The 22,496-nt window shown below is 48.1% G+C and overlaps 1 protein-coding gene across 1 annotated transcript in view; it reads left to right on the top strand.

The window, feature by feature from the left end:
* The window catches only part of FHOD3 (formin homology 2 domain containing 3), a 505,940-nt gene that overhangs the window by 17,657 nt on the left and 465,787 nt on the right, over positions 1 to 22,496 (top strand). The window lies entirely within an intron of this gene.

Genomic DNA, 22,496 nt, shown 5'->3' with positions numbered 1-22,496 from the left:
AGGAGAGCCCTTCCTCCCACTTAGTGACTGCACCTTGAAGAATTACTTCCCCCGTACATTTTTTTTGTTGGCTTAGGGTTCATATCAGAGCTTGTAGATGATTTATTCCTTGAGGATCAACACTGATAAATATTTGGAAGAGATAACCCTTGATGCCAAAAAGAACAAAATCGATTTAAAATTTTTTTTAGACTTCTGTATGCTGTTCACCTGCCTTGGAAATAGGGAGGTTGGTGTGGGTACTGGTGAACATTGGCAGTGGTGTCTATTATATCACTGCTTCTCCCACCCCCCACCCCCAAACACCACTTCTTAATGAGTAACCTGTCTTCAGGAATGAGGAATGGGGCAGTTCTATCTCCTTTTCTCTGTGCTGGTGCAGGATGGATACAGTCACTGCTCCTGGGAACCTCTCTGGCCATAAAAGGTTGGATTGGGAGAATGATGTTTTTATTGTGGACTCAGCTTATCAGAATCACTTTTGTCAGTTATTTGGTTCTTCTCAACCAGTGGGTTCAGTTAAGAGTTTTCGAAGGGCTTCCTCAGCATCATGGTTATTTCATTCATTATGGTCTCTGATTACAGTGATCTTTTGTTGAAACCACAGAAGACTCATAATTGTGGTCCCGTGACCTTGAAGTACTTTCCTTGGATTTCAAGCCCTATGTACACCGGCTGACCTTTCAAGCTGGAACCTGAAGTACATTTTTATGTTTCCATGGAATAGCCCCATAGCCTTGATCCAGTGTTCCTGGTCTCGTAGGAGATCCTGATGCTCCAGCATTACACCACCCCCTCCACTGCCCCCGACCCCCTAGAAGCCACAGCACAGCAGTTGCCCTGGCTCACAGGACTTTCTGAGATGGCCCTTGTAGAATAAATGGAACCCAAATACGTCCCACAGAGACCCTTGACTCCTTGTCCTGCGGGGGGCCCAGCCATGCTCAGTCTGAGTCTTTTGCCTGCAGACCCTTGCAGTATAGTCAGATGTTTGGCATTGTTTTTCACATCTAGAGCCGACCAATTGGCTAGTTCTGTTAGCAGCGTTCTGTAAAGGAGAATTCAGGGCGTTTATGTGCCTAGGTGCACATTTATATTGTAAAATGCTAGTTAATTTCCAGCAGGGAATCTGCTGGATTGGATGATGCATCTGCGATAGAAAGAGCCAATGAGTTTTGAGCACTTGGTATGTAGGTTTGTACTCTATTAGGGATGTCAGTGCAGGATCTCATTTAATATTACAGACGTCTGTGAAGTGCAGACTTTTACTATACCTATTTTACAGATGAGGAAACTGAGGCAGAGAGCAATTAAATAACCTAGTTTCTCTGTTACGAGTGCGGAGCTGAGATTCAAACCTTGTCTGTGCGGCTTGAGACTCCACTGCTGTTCTGCTCCCTGGACCAGCTGTTTGGCTGTGGGCAGAAGCCGCATCTCCTCGGGCTTCCATTCCATTAACTTGGGGAGTTTCCTGAATCAGCTTCCTAGGCCAGGTACTTTTTGGCCTGGGGCAGGTGTTACAAGCATGAGTAAGAGCCTTGAGACAGAATTCCAGCCTGGTAGGGTTCACAGTCAGAGGTGGGAACAAATAGTTACGAACCCTGCTGTGAATTAGCTAACAGTGAGGGAATGGGCAAGCCCCTGCCATGGGTAAGGTTTCCATGTCCCGTGGAGCCCAGCCTGGCAAGAGGAGGAGTTCCTGGGGCATGGGGCGTTCTGGGTGGTGAGAGGGGAGAAGCGTGATTGTGAAACATGCAGACACTTCAGCATCCTCAGCCGTCCTGCCTGGGGGTGTAGACTTCTGCTTGAAGGAGACGGCACACACAGCAAAGCGTGCAGGGCCTAAGTGAGCGGCTGGATGAATCGTCACTAAGTGAACACACCTGTGTAACAAGCCCCCTAAAAGGCCCCTGCAGAGGGTCTTAATCTGTAAAGCTCCCCTAGAGATTCTCCTGTGCTGGGAACCTTTGAACTGGTTAACCTCTTAGGTCCTTTCCAGCCCAAACTTGAGTCTATGCATCTTTTCCTAACCTAATGAAATATGTATACATTTATCTCATGTTTGCTGACTCCATTTGAAGTTAGTTGTTCATTTAAACCATTGTCTTGGACGAAAACAACATGTGCTTATAATGCTTTATCATTTTTTTCCCCAAGCTGCTAGACGGAAAAATAAAAAACCACCCTAGCCTTTTATAGTAGTTCTAAGAGAATAATTAAATAAATGATTAGTCTGATAACAGAAAGGTCAGAACAGGTACCGTATTCTCACTGAGGGAGATGTTTATTTTGGTGGTTATATGTTTTATCTGGACTATGTGAGGCCTTTTGTTTTCAAATGCTGCATAAACAGGTGTTTATTTCTGGTTCAGTGTCTTAAGAAGAAAAATAATTGTAATTACAGGACTTATAATTTAGAAAAAACTGTGCAGTAGAATTAATAGAATCCTAGACCTTTCAAAGCTTAGATGTCTTTGGATTGTTTGACACCAAAAGTGAAGGCTCTAAGGATTCTTGCTTCTTTTTGATAGGCACAACTGGAATTGTGGTGGTACCAAAAAACTGGTAACTAGCTTGCGTGTCAAAACAGCAATTATGACCTAGTAATTTAATTCAGGGAATGTTTCCGTGGCTGCTGCGGACCAGAGAGTAGAGTAATAACAGTTCCCAGGTCCTGGCCACGTGCCCGAGCCAAGCACCGTCCCAGACACGCATCATCTTGCCAAGCCCGCGGCCACCCCGTGGGTCGGGCGCTGGTACTGTTGCATCTCACAGCAGAAGAGCCCCAAGCATAAAAAAGTCGGTGGGCCATGCGAGTGGGACATTCCAGAGCTGGCATTTGGCACCAGGTCTGAGTCCTTAATGACTCTACTACTTTTGTGTCTTGAGTTTTTTCCTTCCAGGCAGCCTGCCCACGTTTCAGAGTTCCATGCTCTCATTGGATTAGCCTTGACTGTGCCCTGTTCGTTCCTTTCTCACTACCTTTGTCTTTGTGGTTCCCTTGCTGCCTCAGCTATCCCACCTGTCAGATAGCCAGTTGCTGTGAGGATTAGAACCTTGGTCCTCTCAGTGTGGGCTGGGCATCACCTGGGCTCTTAGAAATGCACTCTCAGGCCTCCCCAGACCTGCTGAAGAAGAATGTGCATTTCCCCGAGATGCCTTGGTGATTCCTGTACACACTGCAGTCTGAGCAGCATGGATTAGAGGTCATTTAGGTCAGACTCAGTACAGGGCTAGGAGGGTTCTCTCTGTCTCCCCTGTTCACAGATAACTTCCTCGAGGGTAAAGACCTGGGCTGTCCAGTTCTCCAGGGTTCTCCTGGAAGCTGAGCAGTGCTAAGGTGGAGTGTGCACTAAGTTGATTGATGGGTGTTAGTTTTAGAACACAAATCCACTGGTATTATTGCTCTAATGAATTTCCACCTTAATCCTCTTAAGGGACACATCTGTTTGCTACATTACATTAAGATTTTTTAAAGATGAGGTCATTAGTAAAGTTGGCAAGTGTGTTGTGTCACATAGCATCTTAGGACAAAACTGTTTAAGAATGTTGTATGAACAGCTAAGAGTGTCTCCGGGCAAGCTGAGTCGAATCCGACTGTACCGTAATTAGCTCAGTTGGTTGGAGCCGTGCTATTGAGATCAGGATCATGGGATTGAACCCTTTATGGGTCAGTTGGCTTTCTTCATGCATGGCCACAGACCGCATCGGTAACGCAGCTAGACATCCAGCAGGTGCTGTCCTGGCTCCCTGCAAGGGTTTGGGTTGGGGTGGCCTGGTAGAAATCTTTGGGGGCAAAGGGCTAACATATAATGAGCTTGTGCTGGGCACTGTACTGTGGGCCTCGGCGAATAACTTCACTGACCCTCACAAGAGTTCTAGCAGACGGACAATGGTATCTCCAGTTAACAGATGGGGAAACTGAGGCACAGGGAGGTTAGGCAGGTTATCTAAGGTCACACTGCTTTTAAGTGGAGGAGCTGGGATTTAAGGTCAAGTCTTTTTTTCCTCCAGGGTTTGTAGCCAACTGTGTCCCGTTATTAGAAAACCAGCAGAGCACATGCTTTCTGTGCAGGGGGAGGGGTGGGGGGAAGGGGCTGACTGCATTGCCTTTTCACGCTGCTGCCTGTCACAGTTTGTGACTTAAATGGTTGTGCTCTGGTTGTCCTTCCAGTGTAGAAGCTCTGGGAGTCTGTGCCTCTTGTCCTCAGAGTCCAACCTGCTTCCCTCTGGAAAACAACAGGACTGCCTTTGCCCTCCTCTGGACTCTGAAATGTTAGTTTTTAGTGGTGGCAGATTTAAAACTGATTAACATGCTAAGGCCAACTGAGGAGCACCCCTCCCCCAGCCTCCTTTCCCCTCCATGGTTTATTTCTCTCTGAAGATGAAACTTTTGAACCTTGGAAACCTTTCTGTCCTCAGGCAGAAAACAGTCACCGCTCCTGCAACCTCCACACTGTGTCACCTGCAGGTGATGGCCCTGTTTACTGTGGCCAGCTCAGGAATGTCCCCGATTTAAACCTGGCTTTCTAATCCATGTAGCTGGTTCCGTGTCTGTGGGGCATTTTCAGTCTTGGGTTTGTCAGCATCTGGTCTTTTCCAGAGACAAGCAGACTGCTTTTTGTTTTGTTTTGTTGTTTTAGCTATTTTATTGGGATGTGTTTCTGTGCCTTGTTCTGAACTAAGTAAGAAAGAATGGGGGAAATTAAGTTATAGTGGATGTTAAGCCTCACCACAGGGATGTGATCAGCAAAATACAGATTGTGGGAAATTATAGTTTTACCAACAAATACATTGTAAAGGAAAAAAAGATGGAGATGGAAGGAAACCTTAGATTAAAAGAGATTTAAGAGATATATCAACCAATTGCAATGTGTGGCTCTAACTGGACATTGATTCAAACAAACACATTGTAGGGAATTCCCTGGTGGTCAAGTGGTTAGGACTCCGCACTTTCACTGCCAAGGGGGTGGGTTCAATCCCTGGTCGGGGATCCCCATAAGCTGTGCGGCCAAAAAAAAAAATTGTAAATAAATATTTGAGACCATTGGGGAAAGCTGAATAGTGACTTTTTGATATTAAACATTGTTGAAGTTAAATTAATAAAAAAATAAAAAATTAAAACAAAATTAATAAAGATATTTAACATTAAAATTATTAAAGTGTGATAATACTACTGTGTTATGTTTAAGGAAAAGACTGTATCTTTCAGAGATAAATACTGAAATATTTACAGATGAAGTTATATAATGTCTAGAATTTGCTTCAAAATTATCTTGGATGAGGGGCAAGTAAATAGGTGGGTGAGTGTATAGAGGGAACAAGATAGAATTTGAGTTAAAGCTGGATTATAGGTCTGTGGGGGAGTCATTATACTATTTTCTGTACTTTTGCATATGTTGAACTTTTTTTTTTTTTTAAATAAAAGAGCTAAAAAATTAGGTTATGAGTTCTGATGTTCCCTTTGGGATCAGCGTCCTTTCATTAAGTGTCACCGTGTGTCCTTAGTGTGTTTGCTGTGGCTGAGATGGCCAATCAGTACATTTTTTGTAGTGCCTCCACTGATACCTTCCTTCCCACCCTGACAGTCGTGTTCTTCTTAGGATTTTTGAAAAACAAACGTAGGACATCAGTCTTTTCATGTTCAGAGTATCTTTCTCGGCTCAGTCAATTCCAATGATGAACTCAGCAGTCATCAGTTACATAAACTGTTAGTTTAGTGAAAAGTGTTAGGGTAGAGATATTATACATGGAGCACATGCATCTAAATTTTTATCACTAAACTGAGAAGTTGCTAAGGCTATAATTAACGATATCAATATAAAAGTGCTCAGTTTCCCAGTGGCTCTTGGAGGCTGCGACATGCCTGCTTGGCCACCCTGGGGTCGTGCCCCATTCCTAGTGAGTCAGCTTGGCCTCCATCTTCAGTATGCCTCGAGAGAGGATCTCAGAATGCAGTGAATGCAGTGATGTTGTAATGCATATGAAAATGTAAGTTGATTGTATACCTTGGCACTCAGCATCACGGGCAACTTTTGATTTTAGCTCATTCAAAAAATAAAGTTACCGCACATCAGCAAAATTATCTATACACCCAGAAGTTTGTCTATTTTTAGACCCACGTAGTGACAAACAGAATCTGCACTGTATCTATATACAACTTGGAAACATACCTTCTCTTCCCCACTTAGATTTGGAGCCTAGAAATTAAAAAGTTGGACTCCAAGGGAAAATCTTTAGAACTTAATGTTAGAAAAAAAGAAATCTCAAAATTGTTGAAGATGTTGAGAAAAGGGAAAATGTTAAAGAACTTGCAATTCAATACAGACTAATACTCCTAGGTTTGGCAAGAATGACACAGAAAAATTAGTTTGTGGGTCACCTCATCAAATATTTTTAGCATTCTTGGAAAGAGGAAAACCCAGAAGAAGACTTTTTTGTTATTGATTAGGCTACTTGGACTCTTCATACGCTGGTATTACAGCAGGGAATGAAATGCCAGGGTCTTAACCAGAGTGCACAGGACAAGCCAAAGATTATTGTGAAGTTCTCAGAATAGAAGGTAACTAACTGATGCATCTTCTGACTGGTTTATCAGATCCCAAGAGTGGCTTGGGGTTCATAGAAAATGCTGATGAGCAAACACTCCTGAGTGGTCAGATGCTGACGTGTTTAGAGCAGGCTGGAGACAGAGCAGTGGGTCCTCAGAGAGGACATGAGAAGGAGGTCCTTCTGGCTCAACTAGGGTCACACACAGCATTGCAGCCATTCACCCGGTTGCCTAAAACTGGCCACAATTTTGACTAAAGAAGTTTATACCAATGACACTTTATACCACTTTAGGGGGAGTTTTGTTTTATCTGTGATTTGAGGTCACCTTCTCCAACCCTCCCCTGGTTATAATTGATTAATCCAGAGTTGATGGTAACAACCCTCACAATTCATGAAAAGCATGAGTGAGCGGTGGTACTGGGGTGGAGACAGCTGGTTTAAGCAGTGCTTCCCCCCCGCCCCCATATCTGTAGTTTTATTAAATGAAAACAAAATTTACTATTAATTGTGCTACAGCCTGGGAACCTAGCTTTTAACCCTTATGACCATTGTGAGGGCACTTCCGTCTGGTCCTCTGATTTCATCATGGAGGCTGCAGGCAGCTGGGGGGTCCAGGTGCTGGACCCCCGGGGAAGCAGCCGACTGAAGACTGGGTATTGAGTCACTCGGAGCACAGTCTCCACTGCCTCCCCGACTTCCGTTGCATCCACAGCCTCGAGGGGGTGTTTCTGGCCTCCCTGCTCCCCTATCTAGCAGTGTGTTCTTGGTCTAACACCCCTCTCACTGTCTCACTGTAGTTTACAGCAAGTCTTGATGGGGCAGGGTGAAGGTTCCCTCCTTGCCTTGGAACATGGCCATTAATAGGAAAAAAGTAAAAGGTTAGAGATAGGGTCCATTCAGTGGTTTTTTTTTTTTTTTTTTTTTTGCGGTACACGGGCCACGCACCGCTGTGGCCTCTCCTTTTGCGGAGCGCCGGCTCTGGACGCCCAGGCTCAGTGGCCATGGCTCACGGGCCCAGCCGCTCCACGGCATGTGGGATCTTCCCGGACCGGAGCACGAACCTGCATCGGCAGGCGGACTCTCAACCGCTGCGCCACCAGGGAAGCCCCCATTCAGTGGGTTTTAATGTGAGGGAACAGCTCAGGAATCAGGCCTGTGTGATTGGCTAAAGAGGAAAGAGAGAGCATGTCACTCCTCTGCTCTAAAACCTCACTCAGGCCCCCTGCCATTCAGGGTTACTCCGAAGCCCTTGAGTGGCTGGCCTGCTGCTCCATGAGGGTTGGTTGCTTGGTTTACTGGTGTAGCCCTAGAGCCTGGAACAGTGCTTGGTACATCATGCGTATACAGTAAATAGGTGTTGAACGAGTGAATTATCACACACTTTAGAGTTGGAGGGAAAAAAGAGCGGTCTCCTTACCCCAGCTGTCTCCATGCAGAAGTCCCTTCTGTAAAGCCTCTGGTCAAACACATTCTAGCTGCTTCTTCGTGTATGATAGAGAGCAGTTGGTCCCCTCCTTTCAAGTATGGCGTTTATCCATTTTTGAACTTTATTTGCTAGACTTTATTCTTTATTTGTCCCTGATTTTCACCTGGAAAGGTGAATCCTCATATCCCCACAGATGGGGATGGAAGTGGGTCTGGACCATCAACTGGCTGACTGAGCCCAAGAGGATGGAAATAGGATGGATAAGGCAGAAGAACCATGACCTCAGGGTTTGGTAAGTAGAGTGACCTGGGACCTGGGACCTGCAGATAGTGCCTGGAGGGAGTTGCAGGAAGTTTGTATACTTTTCCCTGTGGTGGCAGAAGTAAAAAGCTGCTTTCTTTTCGTGTTAAAGCTGAGTCATCTGGATTGCTTTTATTACTCAAATCAGTGTATGTATCTTGATATGTATATGGTCTGGTACCCTAAGGCATCTTCACACTTGCAGTTCCATTTTACTGTGAACTTAAACTGTTCGTGTGGAATCAGGGAGACATTGCTGGGGAGAGATCATGGCTAACAAAACTAGGTTCAATGAGAGAAAGGCCAGGAAGCAAGGAGTCTACCCTTATAAAACAGACAAAGCATCTGTTCCCATCACAGAATGAGCATGTGTATAAATTTTGAGACTACAGAAAAGCACACTGAAGAAATAGAAATCATTGCCTTATTACCCAGAGGGAACCACTCTTAACACTTTTGCGTCTTACCAGAATTAAAATATATAATGTTTTCAAACATTTATAATGTTTTAAATGTTTGATAAAAATATAAATATCTGAATACTTTCCCAAGTCATTAAATATTCTTGGAGTGTATCATCTTTAATGACAACATGGTGATCCAGCCTGTGCATGTACTATGGCCCAGATGTAAGCATTGCTCCCGTGCTCTGTGAGGGAAAGGGCTCTGTCTTCTTCAATGTTTATTTCTCCTGTGCTTGGTCCTTTTTTTTTTTTTTAACATCTTTATTGGAGTATAATTGCTTTACAATGGTGTGTTAGTTTCTGCTTTATAACTAAGTGAATCAGCTATACATATACATATATCGCCATATCTCTTCCCTCTTGCGTCTCCCTCCCTCCCACCCTTCCTATCTGTGGTTGGGCCTTAATAAATCTTCATTAAATGAATATATGAATGAATGAACCATTGGATGTTTAGTCAGTTGCCAGTAAAAAAAATGCAGATAATGCTGTTTTATATATATACTTGCAGAAAAAATAATCTTTATGCTTTGATTGCTTCCTTAAGATGAATTATTAGATGTTTCGTTTCTGAGTAGAAGGGTAAAGAATTCATCTTAGATGGGAGCAGTTTCCCCCATTTTAAGCATTGGCGATGGTTGGGAGGATGGTCCCTAAGTCGATATAGGACTGTTGAAGACCTGGGCCAGGATGGGAAGCCCAGCTCCAGTCCTACCTCCTTCTTGCAGGTGCAGCTGGTGTCATAGCAGAGAGTGACATTTGAATTCTGGGAAGATAACCCGGTGGTACTCAGAGAAGATGTTAAAACCTTGAATAAATTATGTGTATGTATGCCATTGCCTCTCCCTATTTTGAGGGACAAAATCATGACTGTACTTTAAAGTTAGATCGATTATATTTCATGAATGCACGTATTCAATGTTCAGTATAACAATATGATATTAGTAAGACAAAGATACATCTCGTTAGTTGTTAATGCTTTGAGAAAACAGAGGCACTCATATCCTGTGGGTAGTGTAGTCGATGACCCTGCCTCTTTCTAGAGACTTGGCAATATACACAAGTCATAAAAATGATTGTTTTTGACCCAGTGACCCTACTTACCAGAATTATTTGAAGAGATATATAAAAATGATGAAAGTACTATATGTATAAAGATATTTGAGGATTGTTTTATAATGAAAAGCTAAAAAATGTCCAACAACAAGGGAGATATTAAGTCATTATGTTTTATTATGGTTAGAATATTGGGTAGCTATTAAAATAACTCATACCTTAGTCAGCTCAGGCTGCCGTAACAAAATACCATAGACTGGGGGGGCTTCAACGACAGACGTTTATTTCTCACAGTTCTGGAGGCTGGGATGTCCAAGGGTGAGGTGCTGGCAGATTTGGTTCTTGGTGAAGCCCTTCTTTCTGGCTTGCAGATGGCCACCTCCTTGCTGTGACCTCACATGGCAGAGAGGAAGCTCTGGTGTCTCTTATATTTCTTATCAGGGCACTAATCCTGTCATGGAGGTCCTACCCTCATGACATCATTTAAACCTAGTGACCGCTCAAAGGCCCCACCTCCTAATACCATCATATTGAGGGGTAGGGCCTCAACATATGAATTTTGGGGAGACACATTCAATTCATAACACCCTGCATGAGTCATGAAATTGTACATGCGGACATGTAGGTAAGAAATGTTAAAGATGGGACCAGTAACTTCTTTCTCCCAGACCTGCTCACCACGCCCCTTCTGCATCTCATTCGTTGGAAACACCATGAGAACGTCTTGTCAGCCTTGGTTCCTGTGCACCCATCCAGTCCCCACCCTTCCATTGCCGAGTCATCCGGGCTCTCATTTGGACTCCCGGCTCCAGATATAAGTGATCCATCCCCCAACCTACTTTCCCTGCCTCCTCCTCCTTTACTCTGGTGCTTCCCCATTAGTGACAGGGTAGAATCACAACTCATCGTAAGGACACCCAGGGATCTCTGGGACCTGGCCTCTCGTCTGCCACTCCCACATTGCCCCGACTGTCCTTCCCCCCACCCCGCCCCTCCCGAGCCCTGGCTGTGCTAAAATGCTTGCAGTTTCACTAAGAGGCTGCCCTGGATGGTAGTTTAATGTCTTACCTCTCCCTGGACTGCCCCTCCATCCTCCAGCCTGGGGTGAGACCATGTCTGAGGCTCACCTCTGCTGGGCTTTGCCAGCCCTCCCCCTTGGTCTGTGCAGGCTGTGCTCCTAGCCCCCTCCCACTTGTGACACTCTGGTTCTTATTTCATCCCATGTCACCATCTTCCCACCAGCTGTAAACCCTCAGTAGCAGGAAGTGCATTTCAACTCACCGTTCAGTTCAGAGTTCCTAGAACAGTGCCTGATACACAGTAAGCCCTAATGAATAGTTTTTGACTATCTGAAAGAAGGTTAAGTGAAAAAAGTGCAGTATATATTTATATACATGATGATCGCAACACTACCAAAGGTAAAATCGATAGCTAGTGGGAAGCAGTCGCATAGCACAGGGAGATCAGCTCGGTGCTTTGTGGGGTAGGGAGGGTGGGAGGGAGGGAGATGCAAGAGGGAGGAGATATGGGGATATATGTATATGTATAGCTGATCCACTTTGTTATACAGCAGAAACTAACACAGCATGGTAAAGCAATTATACTCCAATAAAGATGTTAAAAAAAAAAGAATAGAAGATATCCTCAAACCTTTGTCAGATTCCTAATCCATAAACATGATTTGCATGTTATAATTTCCCTCACAAACGGCGGGTGAGTGGGGCATAACCAGCTTTTCAGAGTCTCAAATCCTTGTATTCTGGCCTCTTCCGCACTAGGCTCAGGCTAGGTCCTCGGACAGGAGTCCTCAGGTTGGCAGAAGAAGGCCCGCCATCCGTCAGGGTCATTTCCTGTTGCGTTTGGAGGGGCGGGCACGAGCCTGGGGCCCTCCTGGGTGGGGGCCATGAGGTCTGCTCCATGGGGCCAGGCTTGAGGGCTGCAGTGCAAGATGGGGAAGCGCTGCCTCCTCCCACTTTCCTGGCTGTACCTGAGCCTTCTGCAGGCCTCCTTTACCGTTCCTGCCCAGGCTGAGCGTGGCAGTTATGTGGTGAAGAGAGTTTGAGCTTGTGCGGGGGGCACAGGTGGCCACAGCAGCTGTGAGCAGTGGGAAATTCTGAGCAGGGGGTGGATCTGGGAGACTGGAGTGCTACCCGTGGAGTCCAACTGCCCTTCTCTCCACTGGGGAGATTCAGCCCTTTGCCAACCTTGGAGCCTCTGGGGAGATTTTATTTCAGGTGATGGCACTCACCTAAGGGGTATCTGTTACCCCTTTGCTGTATCAGATCCTAGCTGCAGGCCACAGGAGTGCTCGGGCTGGCTCCTGGTCACAGCTTCCGTACATCACCAGCCCTCTGGCTTCTGTAGGACTTGGTAGGTCCCGAGTGGCTAGTGTCTGAATGACCAGTGCCCGGAGGTGGAAGAGGCTGTCCAGTCTTCCTGGGGTCCTGCATTCAAGTTCAACAGTTCCATGTGTCTGTCTGGGGGCAGGGAAAAGAGAGCTGTTGGGCATCCTGTCCAGAACAATAGTCAAGGATATGAGCGGTTTTTTGTTCCCAGAACTGGGTGCATTTTTGTGGACGGTGATTCATCACCGAATACGCCAGGAACAGAGCCCCGGCGTGTCTGTGCAGTTCACAAGGCACTGGGACATAGGTTCGCCTGGCTGATCCTCACACAACCCTGCAGGAGAGGGAGATGGGGCATTTAGGCCCTGTCTCCAAGTTCAGAAAACGAAAATTATGTTGCTTTCAGGACTGACGCACAAAGGTGGCGGGGCTAGAACTCAGGTACACATCTTCTGACCTCAGGCCCAACAGTCTCCCACAAGGACTCCCTGCCTCAGTCTGTCAGAGGTAAGTGTGAGGAACATATGCTGGCACCCAGGGAAGTTTGTATTGATAGACGAGCACAATCAGGGGGAGATTTCAGCTGAGTTCATAGACGTCACATGTAACCACCTGGTGATTATTTTTTACAAGGGAGCAGGCTTGGCTAAATGGGAACCTTTTTTCTACCAATGCCACTGATCCCAGGACATGATAATTAACCCTTTTATTGTCATGATTGGTTGGGGAAATAAGTCAGAAACATAACAAAAAGTGAAGTAACCTCTGAAGGCAGCATATGACTCACGTCTAAGTGTGATGTAAGCAGCCTGGGCTATAGAAATGTCAGAAGTGGAAGAAATCCACGTGGACTGCACAGTCCAGAAAGCCTCCTGGAGAGAGTGGGTGGGGTGTGAGTGGTTGAAAGGAAAGGGGAAGGGTGTTCCATGCAGGTGAGAAGCAGATGGGATGGGCGTTGGGATCAGGTACGACGGCTCTGGGCGAGTGAGAGTGGCTGGCCGGAAGGTGGTGACCTACAGCTGTGGGCCACGGGGCTGGGCTGGTACAAACAGTGAGCACAAAACTGTTTCAGAAGTTACTTCCATTCCATGTAGTGGAAACAAAGGAGAAGGAAGGGAAAAGGAGATAAATAACAAATTTGGGAAGAAAATGATTACAGAGAAAAATTGAGGGAAGGAAAACCAGGGCAAAGAAGAGAGGAGAGGGATGGACAGGCAGTAACTGCAAAGCCATCTATGACCGATGCGTGGGAGGAGGAAAAGCATCAGAAACAAGCCGCCTGGGAGGGGCCTGGCCTGGGCCCAGGGCACAGGCTGTCCCGAAGTCCAGGGCCCCACTTGCTGCTGATTCCTGGTGGGCTGAGGTGTTAGCCCATGAGGGTTTAAGATGTGACCCTTTCTCCCTCCTTCCTCTCTTTCATGGGGTGTCTGCTCAGTGTCAGACTCTGTTAGGGCCAACACAGGAACCAAAATGAGTGAAACCAAGGGTGGGTGAAAGGGGGTGGGCCCCAGTTCCGGCCCAGCCCGCACGCTCCGCACGCCCTCTCCTCAAATCTTTGAACACAGCATCTCCCTTATGGGGCTGTCATGGACAAAACCAAAAAAAGGATCCTACTCTTGGGCTTCCCTGGTGGCGCAGTGGTTGAGAGTCTGCCTGCTGATGCAGGGGACACGGGTTCGTGCACCAGTCCGGGAAGATCCCACATGCCGCAGAGCGACTGGGTCCGTGAGCCATGGCTGCTGAGCCTGCGCGTCCGGAGCCTGTGCTCCTCAACGGGAGAGGCCACAGCAGTGAGAGGCCCACGTACCGCAAAAAAAAAAAAAGGATCCTACTCTTGCATGTTGGCATCACTTGGCTTTCGTGGCCTCCAGTCCCGCTGCCCGGTGGGCACCGGCAGGCCGTGCTCCTGTTTCCCTGGCCTCCCTCTCCCTGCCTTGCCTGCCACTGCAGAGACAAAGCAGAACCTTCAAACGCAGCTCCTGTCCCCACCCGCCTGTCCATCTGCCCCCATGTGCCCGCTCTCCTTCCTAACGGGAGCTGTGTCCCCTCTCCTGGACCGGCCAGGCCCCTTTCCGCCGGACCCTCAACCACTGCTTCCCTCTGGGATCCCTCGTTTAGCCTTCAGATAGGCTAATGCCTCCTTTATCCAGAAATCCCCTCCTCCCTGCATCTATCTTTCTTCCACGTTCACCCCTCTGTGCAACCTGAGTCTTAGACCTTGTCTGAGCCCTACCGTCTGCCTCACTTTCCCTCCTGCTCTATCCAGCACCCTCCCTCCCAGCGCAGCGATACTGCTCTCACTGAGGCACTTGTCATTCACGGCGTGGACACCTTCCAGTCTTTGTCTTATTTAATCTCTTAGCAACACTTGCCGTTTCTGGTCATCTCCTCCGAGGAATGCTCGCTGTTCTAAGTTTGATGGTGAGAGATCCACCTTCCCTCTGTTCCTCTAACTTTCTGCTCCCTCCTGCTCTTTGCATGTTGGCTCTGTTCCAGGACCAGGCCTTCTCTTTGTAGTGGAGCTCCTTTCCTGGGCGGCTTCCAGGGCTTTCTGACGACCCCCTGGTTGGCATCAGGGGCCCAGCGCTCTCTCTGGTCCTGAGGCCAACTACCCAGCTGCCCCCTGGACAGCTCCTCTCGGGGGTCCCGCAGATGTTGAGGGTGCACTGTGTCTAGATGGAAGGCATCGTGTTATCTTCCCACAGACCCATCCTGCCTCAGTGTGGAACTTCACCATCCAGCCAGCTGCCCAAACCAAGAATCACCCCCTGGCTTTGACCCCATCTCTCAGCCCTCACAGTCTGATTCCAGCACTTCTCTCCCCATTCCATAGATAGCCCTTAGCATATAGAAAGTGCTTGGTAAATGATGAAATGAATGAAAAATAGACAAGATAATATATGAGAAAGTGTCTGTCGCATGGCAGTTGCTCAAAAAATGTGCCTATATTAGTTATCCATTGCTGTGAACAAGTCACTCTCAAGCATAGTTGCTTAAAACATTCTTATTATCACTCACAGTTCCTTGGGCCAGGAATTTGGGAGCAGCTCTGAGCAGTTCTGGCTCAGAGTCTCTCTTGAGTTTGCAGCCAGATGATGGACTCAGGAGCTCTTCAGTCACAAGCCTGGTGTCCGGGCTGGGAAGTTGCAAATAACTGGGAGCTCCTTGGGCATCTCTCTCTATGTCTCTGTGGTCTCACATCAGGACTCTCTAGCGTGGTGGCTTCCGGGTAGCTAGACCTCTTATGTGGCTGCTCAGGGCTCCAAAGAGTGAGGGCTAGGGCCGGGGGATGTCGTATCGCTTTTTTAAACCATCGCTCTCCTTGTATCGTACTCCTTAGAAGGGAGTCGCCAAGCCTGGCCCACATGCAAGGGCAGGGGAATTAGACACCATTGTTTCCTGGGAAGAGTGTCAAAGAATTTGTGAACTTTTAAAAAAGAAATCTAGGGACTTGCCTGGTGGTCCAGTGGTTAAGACTCCATGCAGCAGGTATGGGTTTGATCCCTGGTCAGGGAACTAAGGTCCCACATGCCACGCAGTACAGCCAAAAAAAAAAGTTAATAAAAAATAAATCTATATACAGTAAAATTCACTTTTGTTTTTTGGTGTTCAATCCTTTGAGTTTTAACGTATGTTTAGGCTTTTAAAAAATTGAAGTATAATTGACTTATTATAATAGCTTCAGGAGTACAATATTGTGATTCGATATTTTTGTAGATTATGTACCACTACATGCCTAGATTCTTGTAACTACCCCAGGATACAGAACAATTCCAGCGACCAGAAGAATTCTCTAGGGCTTCCCCTTTGTAGTTAGTCATCCCCTCACCCCCATCGCTGGCCACCACGAATCTGTTCTCTCTCCCTATGGCTTTGCTTTTTCCCAGAATGCCACCCATATAAAGAGACCACTTGGTGTGTAACCTTTAGAGACTTGCTTCTTTCACTCTGCGTAATGCCCCCGAGACCCACCTAAGGGTGCATCCCTGGTTCATTCCTTTTTAATGAGGAGTGGTATTCCATTGAATGGCTGTACCATTCTGTTTACCCATTCACTTGTTGAAGGGCATTTGTGTTGTTTCCAGTTTTCAGTGCTTACATATAAAGCGGCTGTAGACGTTTGATCTGGAGGCTGATCTCTTTGCTGCTACGCCACACCCCCTTTCCTGCTCTACACATTTGTGTAGAGATTTTATGGAACATAAGTTTTCATTTTGCTAGAATAAATTCCTAGAAGTGGGAAGGCTTTTTGGCAGAGGATTACCTGCCCCTCTCCTTAGCAGGACTGTCAGGAGGTTTTTACTTATCGGGCAAATTACCCTTTGTCAGAAGAATTTGTTATTTGAGTCTTTGGACCTCACAGAGTATAATTACTTTTGAAAACACTGCCCGCAGAAAGGACCATTCATTGAAAAGTCATTGTTTGTAGTTATTTGACTGTTCTTTATTCTCGAGCCTTCGAGGCTGTGTTGTGGAGGAGTCCCCCCTCAGCCTCATCGCCCTGATGTCACCCAGCACTTGCTCCATACTCTCGTCCGGCAGCTTTACAAAGGGACGACGACCCCTGCAGCACAAATCACCAGAAGTTCTACCAGTTGGCAAAATACCATAAATAAACCAAGAGCAGCCTTGGAGAATGTTAGCATATGAAAACTGCACTTGGATGGCGGAGCATAGAGATGAAGTAAGCAGAAATCGAGGGGCACAGAGGGCTAAGGATGTGGTTCTCTTCTTCTGCCAAGTCAGAGACCAGATCTGAAGTGAGGGAGGCGGCAGGAACAATGGGAGGAGTGACATATTTAAGTTCTGAGGCTATAATATAAAAAGTCCAGTTCCTGAATATCTTTGACCTCTTTACTAAGGGAAAGCTCCATGTCCAGAAGGTTGCCAAGGCCTCAAGGTGGCTCTCAGTGGAGGACCACCTCCTTCATCTGGGCTTCCTACTCATCCCATTTGTGCTTGGCTGGATGAAACTCCCTGCCTAGGGGCCTGCCTGAAATACACAGAGCCCCCCTTTCAGCTCCCTTTCCATTCTGCAGGGTTACCTGGGAATACCTACTGTCCTGAGGGTATTAGAGTACGTAAATTAGGTCAAGGACCTAAAGAGGGGAGTTCTGTGCAATTCTCCAAGTACCTTTAGAAATTGAAGATGTCACCATGTTCATCCTTTGAGAAAAGGAAGTTCAATATGCAATCGTGCCTGACCTGTGCAGGAGTCCTTCACTCACCCTGCACGGATGTGAGTTGTCCTTTGTCAGGTTCTCTGTGGTGCACTTGGAAATCAAGGAAGAATAAAGCATGGGCCACGTTGCCAAGAACTCATAGGCCATGATGGTGACAAGCTGGCCTGATATCCTAACCATAGGTATCACTTCATTCCTATGGAAAATGCGTTCAGAGCTCCAGACAGCCAAGCCATAGTGGACTTGTGAAGGCCACCCTGGTGTAAGTTGGGGACTGTGCTTATGCAGGCAATTGTGATTGGCCTTTATTTAGGTGAGTTTCATTTGCCCTTTGGTTGTGCCAGGATGTTTGGGACAGTGCCTCTTAGCTGCGTCCCTGAGAAGTCAGCCCCCCTCTCTCTCCCCCTCCTTCCCGGGCTTTTCCTGGTCTCTGCCCACTTCCTTGGATACCCAAGAGCTTTGTATTCCAGATTCCACCTCTCATGACCCAAGTCTTTCCCCTCTAACGCATCTTCCTAACCCCGAGCCTCTTGGTTCCCTCATTCACCCAGCGTGCAGAAACTTTCACCGGGTTCCCTTACAGATGAAAGTGGGGGGCTTCTTTGGAGGGGATGTAGGGCTTAAGGTGGACCCGGGGGCCTCTGGCACATCCCGAGATTCTGAACTTTGCTCGCAAGAGTAGAGTTTGTGAACAGCCTTTCGGTTAGAGGCCCGGCCTCATGGCACCAGTGCGGAGGTGGGGCACTGAGATGAAAACCCAAAACCTGCGGGTGCTCACACGTGCACCTCATTAGTTCCTGCCCTGCGCCTGCCGGTGGGGAGGCCCCCCTGCTCTGCGCTCTCCCTGCGAACACCAGCAGTGCTCAGCCAGGCAAAGTCCCTGTCACTTCTGTCATCACTGTGATTTTTGGAAGCATGATTTTGGTGTCCTGATTTGGCGTGTGTGTCCCCTGTCTTCTCCTTGGTGAGCTGCCCCCAGCGGCTGTGACCTGCCAGGCCAGGAAGTGGTAGCTCCCTGCCTGCCGTGGCTGTACATGCCAGATGCTGGTGAGACAGGAGTGAGATGAGAGCTAATCCTCTGGGCCGAGGAGCGGGAAGGGAGGGGAGGTTCTTTGTGTCTCGGGCTCTGGGGTCTGTAAGCTTCTTTTCTCCCCTAAAGCTTTCTTGGAGAGCCGTTGCTTTCATTTCACCAAAGCCCCTAGGCCTGCCCGGTCCCTGAAGCGGAACATGCCAGCTCCATTAAATCAATGTACCCAATTCTGCGAAGTCTAAACAGTTTAAATTTCATTATTCTGGGCAGTGTTTTTCTGGTGACTAGAGTTTGCCAAAGCAGGGGGAATCGGTGAGGGTCGAGGAGAGGTTTTGCCCACCGCACACCCGGACCCTGCTCTGCTTCTGTCTTCTCGAGCGGGTAGGAGAAGGTTGGGCTCTGCCGCATTTAAGTTGTTCTCGGGCAACAATGGGATTGCTCTAATTCTACTGCCAGGGTCACTGGGGCTAAAAATCCGTCTGATGCAGGAGAGGCTCCGCTCTTTGACCTTATGGAGCTGTCTGTGCATATTCCACAGTGTATTTGGGTCACGTGGATCAGTCATTGTTGATGGAAGGGCCTTAGGTGTCATTAGTGTTTTAATAATTTCCAATCACTTTCCAATCAGTGGATTGAGGGCTGAACCCCGACGGCAAACTGCACTGCCCGCCTGCACCCCGCCTGCTGCAGCACCAGCCTTTTTAGGGCGTGGGCTTCACGCACGGTTTTAGGCGAGGCTACTGCTTCTCCTTCTGGGATCGATGCTAACTGGCGGCGTGTTGAGGAGCCTCGTGATGTCCTCACAGCACAGTGCTCGTGAACCCCGGTCATCACCATTGTTACTCATGTATCCCTTCAGTCACCACATTTTTCTTGAACAAAAAATGTGCCAGGCTCCGTTTTAAACACTGGAGAAACAACAGTGGACAAGACAGGCATGAATCCTAATCTTCTTGGAGTTTCTATCCTAGTGGGAGAGATGCAGGGAGAGATAATAAAAAAAGCAAAATAGCAAGTTAACCAGGTGTTAGAAGGTGATCGGTGCAGGTCTGTAAAATAAGAAACGTGGGCCTCACCCCAGCGTTCCTCCCTGCCAGCTCTTCTCTAGGTTTCCTTACGTGTTTCCGGCATCGCTTCGCAGGGAGATCCTGCAGGCTCTCTCACCCACAGGTATTCTTCCTAAAAACACAGAAGCGTTTCCAGCAAGTGTCATTGTTCCTTTTGGTGACACTGGGTGTGTGGCTCTCCAGGTGTCCAGCGGGCAGTGGTGAGACTCCGTCATCTCTGCAGGATGAGGCTAGAACCCACCCCTGCTACTGTGGGTTTCGCTGAGCCCGGTGCTCCCACGTGTGGACTGTGGGAAGGCTTTCAGGTGAACAGGAATGGGCGCTCCCCTCCCTGGGGGTGTGTGGGGTGGCTGGCGAGGCCCGAGAGGACGGAGGGACCAGGTCTTCTCAGCTCAGCCTCCACAGCTGCTGGATGATGAGGCTGAAGTCATTTGTCTTTTCTCTCCTGGCTCAGGGCTTTCTGGGAATGGAACTACTGCTGATCTTCATCAATAAGTATTGCACTTCTGGAGTATATAGAACCATTGCTTTCCCCTCAGTTTAAATCAAACAGTTACGGTCAGTCCCTGGGCCAGGCGCAAGGAGTGAGAAGGTGGGGAGTAGCCAGCACCTCTTTGGGGGACAGCTGGGAGCCCAGGAAGTGAGTGAGTTTGTGTGGTTGGTAACCAGGACCCAGTATGTGTGTGTCTCCTCCACTTCTTTCTTGCTGAGGAACCGGGTGCTAGGCTGTTGAGGTCGGGGGGAGGGGCAGGGCCTTCCAAGAGGGTGGCAGAAATTGGGGCGGAGGGTGCCAGGGCCTCGAGGTCAGGTATGAAAAGGGATGGTGGAGCTGGGTGGCTCCACCCTTGAAAGTGAAAGAGCAGCGGGTGACCGGAAACTGCCCACCTTCCAGTACAGTCCCAGGGTGTACTGGGCCAGGAGAATGGTCAAGGGGACACACTGCTTCCTCTTGAGAGGGTGACGGGAAGGGGGACATCCTTGGGGAATCTCCAGGAGGGCAGATACTGTGTCTGTTTTCTTCACTGCTGAACCCCAGGTTGGCCCCCTTGCAGCTGGGTGGGGGATGGATGCAGGGGCAAGACGGGAGCAGAGGCACCAGAGGAAGCTGGGGCGGCCCTGGAGCCTGCGGAGCTGAAAGGAAGGGCAAGTTTCACGAGGCAGTTGGGAGGTTTGGTGTTGGGCACGTAGAGTTGGAACTGCGGGGTCCAGCCGGCCACCCCCTTTTGTTACGGCTCATCACCAACACCTGGAGGCCTGGGTGCTGCCTCCAGTGACCTGGCAGGGTCCCCTCTGTCCAGTCTTGTCCCTTTCCCTTTTCCATCTCATGTTTTATGCTTCGGTAGCCCGACTGCCTTAGTTCCTCACCTTCCTCGCTGCTTCCTGCTTGCCTGCCCTTGCTTTGGGTTCCCTCGGTATCCCGCCCCCTTCCCCTTCTCCTGGCTGGGTCATCCTCATCTTCTTAAACAGACGGCTCTGGCACAAACTCCCTCATTCATTCCACGAACACTTATTGCTGCCTGTTAAGTGTCAGATGTGGCTGCTGGGTGCTGCCACCTGCCACCGCCCCCCCCCCCCCACTGCCCTCGAGGCCATGTAGGTGCCCCTTGTGAGTGCGCCTTTGGCCTTCTGTTTAGTCCAGCATAATGGTTTAAAGCACAGGCCTTGTATCCCACAGACATGCTTCCCATCTCTCTGAGCTTCAATTTGTGCATCTACAAAATGGGAACAATAATACCTTCCTTAGAGGATGGTTGCAAGCCTTAAATGGAATTGCACCTGGAAAGCATTTAGCACAGCACTTGGCCCACTCAGGGAAAGGGAGGTGTTCTGGGCTGCTTGTCTTTCTTGTATCATCACAGGGTTGGGATTCCCTGACTGGGTCCCTTCCCCTGTGGGAGTCAGACTGATGTCGTCCGGGGTGACCTCAAGAAGGAGGTAGGATTTAGCCAAGTCTGGAGAGCAGAGGTGGCTTTAGGTGCATGGGGAAGGGGAGAGTGGGTTAGAGGCTTGCAGAGCGGGGAGTGTGAGATGAGTAGAGGCCAGTTTATGAAGGGCCTGGGATGCCGGGCCCAAGTTTTGGCCTTTGTAACCAGGATTTGGTCCATCCATAGTGAGTCCTCATGATCAGCAGATCTGGGGTCAAGTTCCAAGGCTTTCAAGCAAATTGAAAAATGAAGCCAATGTATTGTGAGTGTCAGGTATGGACTAAATATCCAGGGAGGTATTAGATAGTTCATATCTGCCAATTACTTATAATCTAGAAAAACAGTTAAACTGGCAATTAGGATCTTGTGTGCTATTGTGATGATTGAGGGGTGAACGTATTTGGGGAGAAGTAGTTTTAGCACCCTCAGAATACTCCACCGAGAGGACCTGGGGCTGGGGTGGAGGGCAGAAGGGGACCATCCAGGTGCCTCAGTGCTGGGAACCTGGATGCAGGTCCTCTGTTACGGGGATCAAAAGTTTCACTTTGCCTGGTCACAGTGAAACTCTGGGGGTGCTAGAAGGGGTGGGTAGAGGCATTCTGATATGCCTGGGCTGTGACCCCCAAGCCAGCAAGGGCTGCATTTTATGAGTAATAAAACATGCTAGTTGATGTCTCTCATTATCTGCAATCTTGCCTCACAGACAATCCCATCCAGTGCAGTTTTTTTAAAGTGTCTTCTTTACCATAGTGTTATGTGGAAGAATTTGCTGGTGCACCCCATTGCAGGACTTTGTGTTCTAAATTTTCCTTACCATCTGCTTTGCCTGCTCCTGCCAACTCCCCATCTTTTGTGGCCTGGGTGAATGGTGCCCAGAGAGAACTGTGTTGAGCTGAGTTGAGAGAAGAAAGATGGTTTGGTTAGAACAGTTTTGCTTTGGATCCTGTGGCCGAAAGCCAAAGTAATTTGATGTTCTTAATTTGATATTCATGGCTCACCACAACCTGAATTCAGCCTGTCTTTGTCCTACTATTCCCTGACACACGGATCACAAGCTGTTTCTTGCCTCTATGCAGGCTGCCTCTTTCAATAACTATATTACTCCATAAGCAGAGGTCCCTGGCAGTAAATAGAGGGAAGATCATTTT

Source organism: Orcinus orca, chromosome 15 (assembly GCF_937001465.1).
Source record: "Orcinus orca chromosome 15, mOrcOrc1.1, whole genome shotgun sequence".
Lineage (NCBI taxonomy): Eukaryota > Metazoa > Chordata > Mammalia > Artiodactyla > Delphinidae > Orcinus > Orcinus orca.
Note: the sequence above shows the minus strand (reverse complement) of the source record. Positions and strands in the feature narration are given on the sequence as shown.